The sequence below is a fragment of the Teleopsis dalmanni genome, chromosome 2 (genome assembly GCF_002237135.1).
Source record: "Teleopsis dalmanni isolate 2A chromosome 2, ASM223713v2, whole genome shotgun sequence".
NCBI classification, from domain to species: domain Eukaryota; kingdom Metazoa; phylum Arthropoda; class Insecta; order Diptera; family Diopsidae; genus Teleopsis; species Teleopsis dalmanni.
In genome coordinates, this window is record NC_051847.1 from 32,819,348 (window position 1) to 32,829,041 (window position 9,694).

Consider the following 9,694-nt stretch of genomic DNA (forward strand, 5'->3'; position numbering starts at 1 on the left):
ACATAAACAACTTCAATATTAATAAACGTCTACTTGATGTTAATCGTCATTTACTTGTACTACTTGTCGCTAGATAGTGTTTGTAGTTTTTTTTTTATTATATATATTTTGAATCATATATTTGGAGAACCCAGTTTTATTGATGTATACCTTAGTAGAAAGAATAGTTCAAAAAATGTGAATTCTTCTTCTTGATGACTTTAATGTTTACTGTCTAATGTTAAATCATCATTAGCTTAAGTAAAAAGTTAAATAGAAAACTATTTCACAATGATAATCATTATTATGTTAAGGCTAGTTGAGTCAGTGCACCTGAGCACTTTTACTCTCTATTAACTGCGAGGTTTCTTCAAAACCCCTCTTTGTGCCTTGACTAGATTATTGTTTATCACCTCATCAGACTAAGTAATAATTGACCTCAGATCTGCATACCTCCCCGAGGAGCCTGTAACCGTTCTGAGATTTGATATCGCGGTGTTGGTAAGTCTGTCAGATTTCTCAAATCATTTCAGGGCTCTATCCTTTATGTATTTTTTGATGGGATAATCATGTTTATGGAAATAATTACTTCTAACAATAATTAAATTCTAACAATAATTAAATTAATTTTGATGAAATAATGCATTAAAACCTTTTTTTAAAAGAAAATGCACATTTAGGTAAACTTAACTGTTAGTATGTCCATGCTATTATTATAAGTTCTTTGTACCGACTTTTTTATTGTTACTATAATATATTTTTAATCGTCTCTCTTTAACAAAAACACTATAAAATTCTAAGAAAATAAATAGTAAACATAACAGTTCTTGGAAGAAATAGGCTTTGTCTAATGCGCATGTCCTTACAGAAAACACTCGTAATTCCCATTTGTAGTATTTTTCATTTGCAGAAGTCTTCCAGTATGTTTTGTTTACAAAATGTTGCATCCTCAAGTACACGTGATGGAATAAATACGCGTGTCATAAGGATGCCAAAAACACTCGGAAACCTAATGAGCTTCTACATAAGTACTAGCCTGAAGCACTTTTTGTACCTTCTTAAATCTGAGAAATATTGTAATCATTCCTAATTGTTTGTGTCACTTGCAAGTGGAATATTTTGTGCCATTAGTAGATTTATTTTGAGTTCCTTTTATTTTTTTTTTTTTTTTGAAAGAGCAAACATTGTGGATTACTACTTGAAGGGCATTACATAGGTTCACCCGTACGTGCCTACACTTTGACGTCAATCAATAGGCATTCTCTATTCTGTGCTAAAGGTTTCTATAATTACCAATCAGTAACATGAATTGTAGTGAAAATCGAAGCTACGTGGTTCCAACAATGCCAATAGGATAAAGTATGTCGTTATTTTAGTTTCCTTGGCAACAATTTGTTGACGTCAAAATAATACTATACTATATGTTACATGCGAGTATTTGTTATACTCCAATTATTTTTTATATGGCATTTTATATATAGATTAATAAAAAAATAGTGACGTATATAAATAGTGAAATTCACTTTTAATACCAGTAAATAATGAAATCAATTTTAAGTCCTAATAATCTGCTTAGTTGTACTTGAAAAATAAATTAACTTTAATAAAATTTAATTGCTTATAATTAAGTGTGATTAAATATAGAGTATTTACATACATTCATATTTATTTTTTTATACATTTGGTTTTAAATTTTAAAATAAAAACAATTATTTCATAAAGGTTATTACACATTTATATCGTATATATAGATATGAAATGGTTTGAAAATAATTGATAGATTGAATAAAAAAACCATAAAAACATGTTTGCCAATACTAAAATATGTATAATAAAATTTTAAATTAACATTAAAAATTATACTAAAATTTTTAGATGGTATGTCAAAGCACAATTTGACCTTTAAAAAAATATCAATTTTAACGTAGGTACATAGTCCATAGTTAAGTGAAAAAAATTGAGAGCCAAAATATAAAAATTAATGCCTGATAGACGTCATTGCTCAGAAAAGGTAACTTTTAGATTGACTAATAACAAGAAGATTATCACAAAAATAATTAATAAACCAAAAATCTTTAAAAAAAGTAATTTTCCAAATATCTACAAAAAATATCATAGCGTTAAAGTGGATAATTTCATTGAAAAACTATTTATAAGTCAATAAGAACTAAAAGGATTATATTTTGTAATCTCTTCACTCTTACAGCTTTACAATAACCGAATTACTTCTCCACTCAAAGTTGAAAGTAATAGCATCAAGGGATCTTTAACAGCCAAAATCTTTCAAGAAATAGGTAGCTATATATTGCTTCAGAGATATCGTTACGAGAAAAACGAGTAATATTACTGTAAATCGGTTAACATGATTACTCAATATTTGATTGAGTAATCATGTTTTTGTCTATAACATGCTCTAACACAATCAAAATCTTAATATGTATTATGTATATGTGTGCCTAATAACTAATAATAAATTAAGTAAAACTATTAAATATATACATATATATATATATATATCTAAGATTTTTGTTTTGAAAATTTGAATTAAAAAATGAGTTAATAGCGGAGAAGGGTAGGAAAACATTAATCTTAGAGTAAGACAACGTAGGCAAACGAAATTAATAAAGCCTAACAGCTATTAATACTTAATTAATGCTCTTAATAAGAACTGATATACTTATTTGGATCAGTATTTTGAAAAATTAAATATATTTCAAAAGAATTTTGTAGGAAAACCTAATTATGCAAGTGAAAGTTCATTAATATACGTATATAACGATAAAGGACTAATTATCAAGCTCTTATTAAAAGTGATAGTAATTACCACAAAACATATTAAATTGATATGGGCATATAGAGATGAATATAGTAAATCCTTACTTGATATACCACATTTAAAAAAAAAAAGTACATTATGTTAAATCTTATCAGATGACTTCTTTTGACACCTAACCACTGCGGTTAGAGAGTAAAACAAAGCAATATGAATTGATCCCAATTACCTGAAAACAGTGCAAATCTAGATTCACATAGTTTATTGTTTAGCAGAAGTAAAAGTTCTAAAGGTTCTACCATTACTACTTATTATAAAGCTGACGTTTTTGATTTTTATACTCCGCTAAGGATATAACTACGTTCTCAATTATCCTCATTATTATATTTCTCCTTTCCAAAATATCTTCATCGTTTATCTTTTCTACCTACTAAAATGGTAGGCCGAATATAAGTTTCCAACTGCACTCCATGCAAACAATGATCCATATTTTTACCTATTATCATTATCTTAATTCATTTCATACTAAATCTTATCATTCTCTACATTCCATTATTTCCATCCATTGTTATAGTTGGTGGAGTGAGTTTGCCAAGCCCTTTGAAACTAATGGGTCCCCAAAATGAACTAAAACAGCAACTATTACTACTATATCCAATCAAACTTATGATATGATAACATTGCGTTATGTTTTTTAATATTCGTGTTTTTATTTAAATATTTCTAATCAAAGATATAAGACTAATTAAAAATAATAAAAAAAAACACGTGCTAAAAAAAATAACAATTTTTTAATAGAAGATTGCAAAACATATATAATAGATATAATTGATAGTACTGGATAGTACTTAAATTAGATACTCCCAGTTGAATAATATAATGATAAAAATTGTTATATTCTAATTATCTGAATTATATAGTTTCTGTGTTATATATAGAATTGAGATTCAAACAAAATTCATTATCACCTTGAACTCACTTAATAGGCAGTCGTTAGTTACTAATTCATACAAAACATAGATATATCACATATAAAAACACGTTTAATGTAGATATAAAAATTATTTTGATTAAAATTTTTTATTTTGTGTTATAAATTTGACTGTTCAAAATGTTTAGGCATAGAAAACTTATTAAGTTCGCTATAATTAAACACGGAAACAACATTTACTAAAGTAAAATAATTACTTTCAGATAATGAAAATATCTACAAATTCAATTAAAATAAATAGCATTAGTCAAAATCTTTGATATACAAAGTACATTTGTATCTATTCTTAATATATAGAATTAAATAAATAAAATATATAAAATTAAACAAAAATGTTGAAGGGATGGGAACTGTAAAATGCATTTCATCGAAATACCTAATAAGTTTCGCAACAAATAGTTCAGAAGTTTAACTTTTTTCCAAGGCTGATAATGTCTGCGAAGACAATATTTGCGTAAGAAGGTACCGATTTGAGTGGAATATATACATAACATAATATTTAAAGTTCTAATTGATAAGTAAAATGTGGTAGGATTAGGTTAAAAGTGTAGAAAGATAGAAAATCATCGGTACTTTTCCAACATTGCCGTGGAGAAGCGAATTGGACTATCCATTTTTTGTCAATATGGCTTATTGTGTTATCCCTCTTTTACTATTTGATGTTCAAGATAAAGTTAAGCAGTTTCGAATAACTTACCTTTATTACTTTCCCTAGCACAGTGAAAAAACAATATCTTAAATGCTAAAAACGAGTAGTCTGCATTTCTGGGTATAGACATATACTTAACTTATCATGACAACTAATGCCAAATTTAATTATCGTAATGCACCCCTTATCGAAATGCAGCAAACGAACTACCATTTGATAAAACCAAAAAGATCCATTTTTAGTTTCTTATATATTTTAAGCGATGGGTTCCCCTGACCTTACAGTCCACGCAAATTGTCGACAGATCACTATTCAGCGATGTAAGAAATTTATCTATATATACTAAGCAAATATACTCATATATCAGAGTTTGTATTAAAATATTTTTATGTCCTTTTTGGTGGCACTTCTGATTATCTCAGTTGTTAGTGTATTCACTTGAATATAAATTTGGGTAAGGAACCAATAATTATGCTGTTTATAAGACCGACCTTAGTATATCGTTTTTATCAAAATTTTTAATCTTAATCAGTTAATTATATTTAGTTCAGTGGCATAAGAAATGCAAATTAAAGTGAAAATATATTAGGTTGCTTTTTAACTCTAATAAATAACAGATTTTGCTAACTACGTAGTTACGAATTTCGGAAAAATATTAAAGTTATTGATATATCTGAAATATTTTTTTATTAATAAACAAAAATTTTTTTTGGCAATATCATGGTTGATATCGACGGAAGTTCCTTCATATTCGTATTGATGCACAACATTTATGATAAACAAATAAATTTTAGATAAATTGGAGAAAAATTTAATTAATATTTAAATGTATGCACTGTTTAAAATTCTATCATAACAAATACTTTATCTTTAAAAATAAAATAAAAAATTATTAGATTATTTTTATAATTATTAAAATTCTAAAAATATAAAAAAAAAATTTATTTATTTTTTATGTTTACATTTTTTATTTACTGATTTAACGTCATATAGGTATTTTATAAATCGATAAAATAATAACTTCTATAGATTATATGTACGAGTAGTTATTTAGTGATATTACTTAATTAATATTTAGTTTATTAATAGTAATTTATTAGAATCAGAACGGTTTACTGAAATGCTTACTTTCCAACTGATTTGAAGTCCGTAGATTGCAGTATTATACTGACCCACTTTTTTTGAAAAATAACTGAATCAGGCATGTACCAGAATTTTCTAGTATATCTACTTTATTAAACAGATATACTGTGAATGTTTAAGAAAAAATTGTATACTTTTTATTTATTTGTGAGCAAAGTTCTATTATGAGAAATGACTTGAGTTTTATTGATTAAAAGTATTTGAAAAAAAATATATGAATTAGAAATTATGTCTAATTAAGATATTAACAAGCAATGGAATATTTCTATTTTTATTTATAAATACAATTTTATTAGAAAATGTGTTATTTCTACTTAGTATTAATAATTTTATATTAAAATCAGCGAGTGTAAGTAATATAACTTCAGCTATGACAATGTATAATTAAGAATCTAAGCCCGTTATAGTAAGTATTTCGCTATTCAACAAAGTGAGTATAAAGTCCAAGAATTGTTTCTCAGTACAGTAAAAATCGTTGAGGAAATATCGTGCTATCATTATTGTGCTTTAAAGCTGCTTGTGATAGATGATTTAATATAGTTCATAGATCCATCCTCTTCCAAGATATGCATCGACTTGCATCCATCAATAAGATTTCTGGTAGAACTGTACTAAAACGATGCTGAAGATATTAGAAGTTTTTTAAATGAACTTTTTAACTACATATAGTATATATAACTTGTAACTCTCCGCAAAGAGATTAGTTATAATTTTTACACAAAAACCTGGTAAACCACAAAGTCATGTAAACAATGTCTCTCAACTGTTGTTTGCAATTATTGTTAAAAATGACAACCATCGAATAAATCTAAAGTCCACACAGTTGTACTAGTACTTATTGTAAATCAAAATAAGGAATACTGCATAATATGTATTCTTTGTCAATATAAAATTGAGCAATACAGACTGCTATATAAGACCTAAACATTGCTGTCTCATCAATGTAATGATGTACTAAAATCATATGTAAGCCTTTTCATAATCAAAGTAAAAGAGGACATATCAGATTGTATTATTACAAAATACAGATCTTATACTATATTTATACAGATTAAAATTTGTTATAACATTCGCGATACTAATGTACAGTGGACACGGTATTAATCTATATACACTTAAACTCAGTAGTGGCTTCCATTTAATAAAGACATGGAAACCGAAAGCAATCTGATCTTAATCAGTACAGTATATATCATATACTTTTCGAGGAGGTGCCAAAGTAAATTATATTGTAAAATTCATCGGACAGAAAGATATGTGATTTATGTGTTCAGCGATACTAATGTACAGTGGACCCGGTATTAATCTATATATACTTAAACTCAGTAGTGGCTTCCGCATAATAAAGACATGGAATCAAAAAGCAATCTGATCTTAATCAATCCCAGTGATATATACCTTTCGAGGAGGTGCTAAAGCAAATTATGTTGTAAAATTCATCGGACAGAAAGATATGTGATTTATATGATCTTTGATGTCAACTTGTCAACCTAATAGATATACATCCTTCAAGAAGGTGTTAAAACGAATCATCATGTGAAATTGATCAAGAATAAAGGTATATGACTTAAATTATTTTTTATGTCAATTTTTTGAGACATGATAGGGGTAATAAGCTAAATATCATACTTATCTTATCTGAGCAAGACCAAAATGAAAATTTTATTATAAACAACAGGTATATAATTAATTTATTATCTTTTATAAAATTCATGGAATAGAACTTGATGAATATATATTTGATTTTTAATTGTTATGTACTTAGAATTAAGACTCATAAAAATATAAAATACTTTTATATATCACACATTCTGCTTATAAATCAAAATTCAGAATTCTTAATACATAAACAATATAGAAATAAAAAGAAAAACATTTTAAAAATAAAACTAATATATAAACAAACTATTGCAGTGTAAAATATTATTTACACAATGACGCAGTTCAGATAATGCAGACTGAAGACTGTTTCTAGAAAACAGATTTCTTTTTTTATCTCTCAAAGCACACCTCACAGTGCAAATCTTAAACCTTGAACGAAAAAAAATTTTTTTTTCTTCCACTTGATTGGGCTTCGGACCAAGCCATTATTGCTTGCTCTGAGGTCTAATTCTAGTTTTATTTAAAGAAAACATGTTTCTGTTAATTGGATTATTGAAAAAAAAAATATTTTTAATTAGTTTTGAAGTAAAAGGTTTATTTCAGTTACATTTAAGTGAAATGTACTTTCATTGAAATATGGTTTTCAAATATAATTAGAAAAAAGTTTATTTGTTATTTTTTTTTTTTTCAATTTATAAATTTATAAATGTCTAGTCATATATTCATCATTTTCTATTATTACCTCTATTTATTCAAATTGGATTTCCTATCATAAATGATATACATATATGAAAAAAGTTAATTTTTTTTTCAACATACAATAATGCGCCGTGTAAGTGAAGTCATATGATCACAGTAAGGGTCATATAATCACAATTGGAGTTATATAATCACAATAAGAGTCATAATCACAGAGTCATATAATCATAATAAGAGTCATATAATTACAATTGAAGACATATAATTACAATTGGAGACATATAATTACAATTGAAGTCATATAATCACAATTAGAGTCATATAATCACAATTAGAGTCATATAATCACAATAAGAGTCATATAATCACAATTAGAGTCTTATAATTACAATTGGAGTCATATAATCACAGTTAGATTTACAGCTTTTTTCTGTTGCTCTTTTGTTACAAATTTTTGTAGTATTCATTATATTGGATATCTAAAATAATATTTTAGTATTAATAAATAATAGTAATTGAATAATATTGATAATTTTTTCTGTTTTTATAGAATGGAAAAATTTGTAAATATTTTTCTTATTTGTTTTCGCACCAAAACTTCTATTACCTTTCCTTATAAAGTGACCAGATATAACAATTTCATAATAGTCATACTCAATATGTATTCTGAAATCAATTTATTTATTTTATTCATGAAATAAGTTCGTGTTTCAATTTTCATACTATGAGTATATATCTAATATCCGGTCTAGTAGTTATTGCAAAACCTATAGATGATCAGAGATGCTGTTGGAAATGGTTGTAAACTTGAATGGTCTTTCTCAATAATTACATTCATCTAGCTACTGATCGTATTTCAGTTTTTATACGATGAGTATATATCTAATGTCCAGTCTAGTAGTTATTGCATAACCTATAGACGTTCAGAGATGCTGTTGAAAATGGTTTTAAGCTTGAATGATCTTTCTAGATAATTACATTCGACTAACTACTGATCGTATTTCAGTTTTCATACGATGAGTATATACTCGTATCTAATGTCTCATCTTGTAGTTATTGTAAAACCTATAGATGATCAGATATGCTGTTGGAAATGGTTTTAAACTTGAAATCACATTCCACTAGCTACTGATCGTTTGAATTGGATTGGATACTGAAAGAAACTAAGGCTTTTAAAACGTTTTAATTTTAAAAAACACTTTGGTTACTTTTATGGTCTACTAATTCCGATAACAACATCTAATTCTGGAAAATCGTTGATTTTTACTCTTCCGTTCAAGTAACCATGGTTGTCTAACCAATTATGTGTAGCCATATCTGTGCAATAGTGTTTAGATCTACACGCAGGAAAGGAGTAAGGGGTGGACGCGACAAGTTGACAAGTTTTGCACTAAAACTTTGTACTTACAAACATATTAAAACTATAAAAATTATTTGATTCATTTTTTTCACTATTCGTAAACAGTTAGTTACTAAGTTGCAGAATACACAAGATTATAGTGAACAGTACACAATAATTTTTTCATTACTCAATCGAAAGAGTGATAGCCCCAGGTTTTTTCATGTGGGTCCTAATAGTAGATATGCGACACCATAGTAATTTAGCCCAGGACACTGGCAATGCTAAAACCGACACTGCAAATTCAATATAATGACCAAATAAAAGCTCCATTTTATTTAATTAGTAGAGCATGTGTTGATTAGTCTAATCACAATACGTTATCTAAAGTAATTAAGCAATTATCATCTAATTATATGCTTAAGTATTTAATCAAATTTTTAATCTTTGAACTATAATTCAGAACATGATATAGTTCACTCTATTTGCATTTTATTTGAAATGTAACTATTTGTGTTA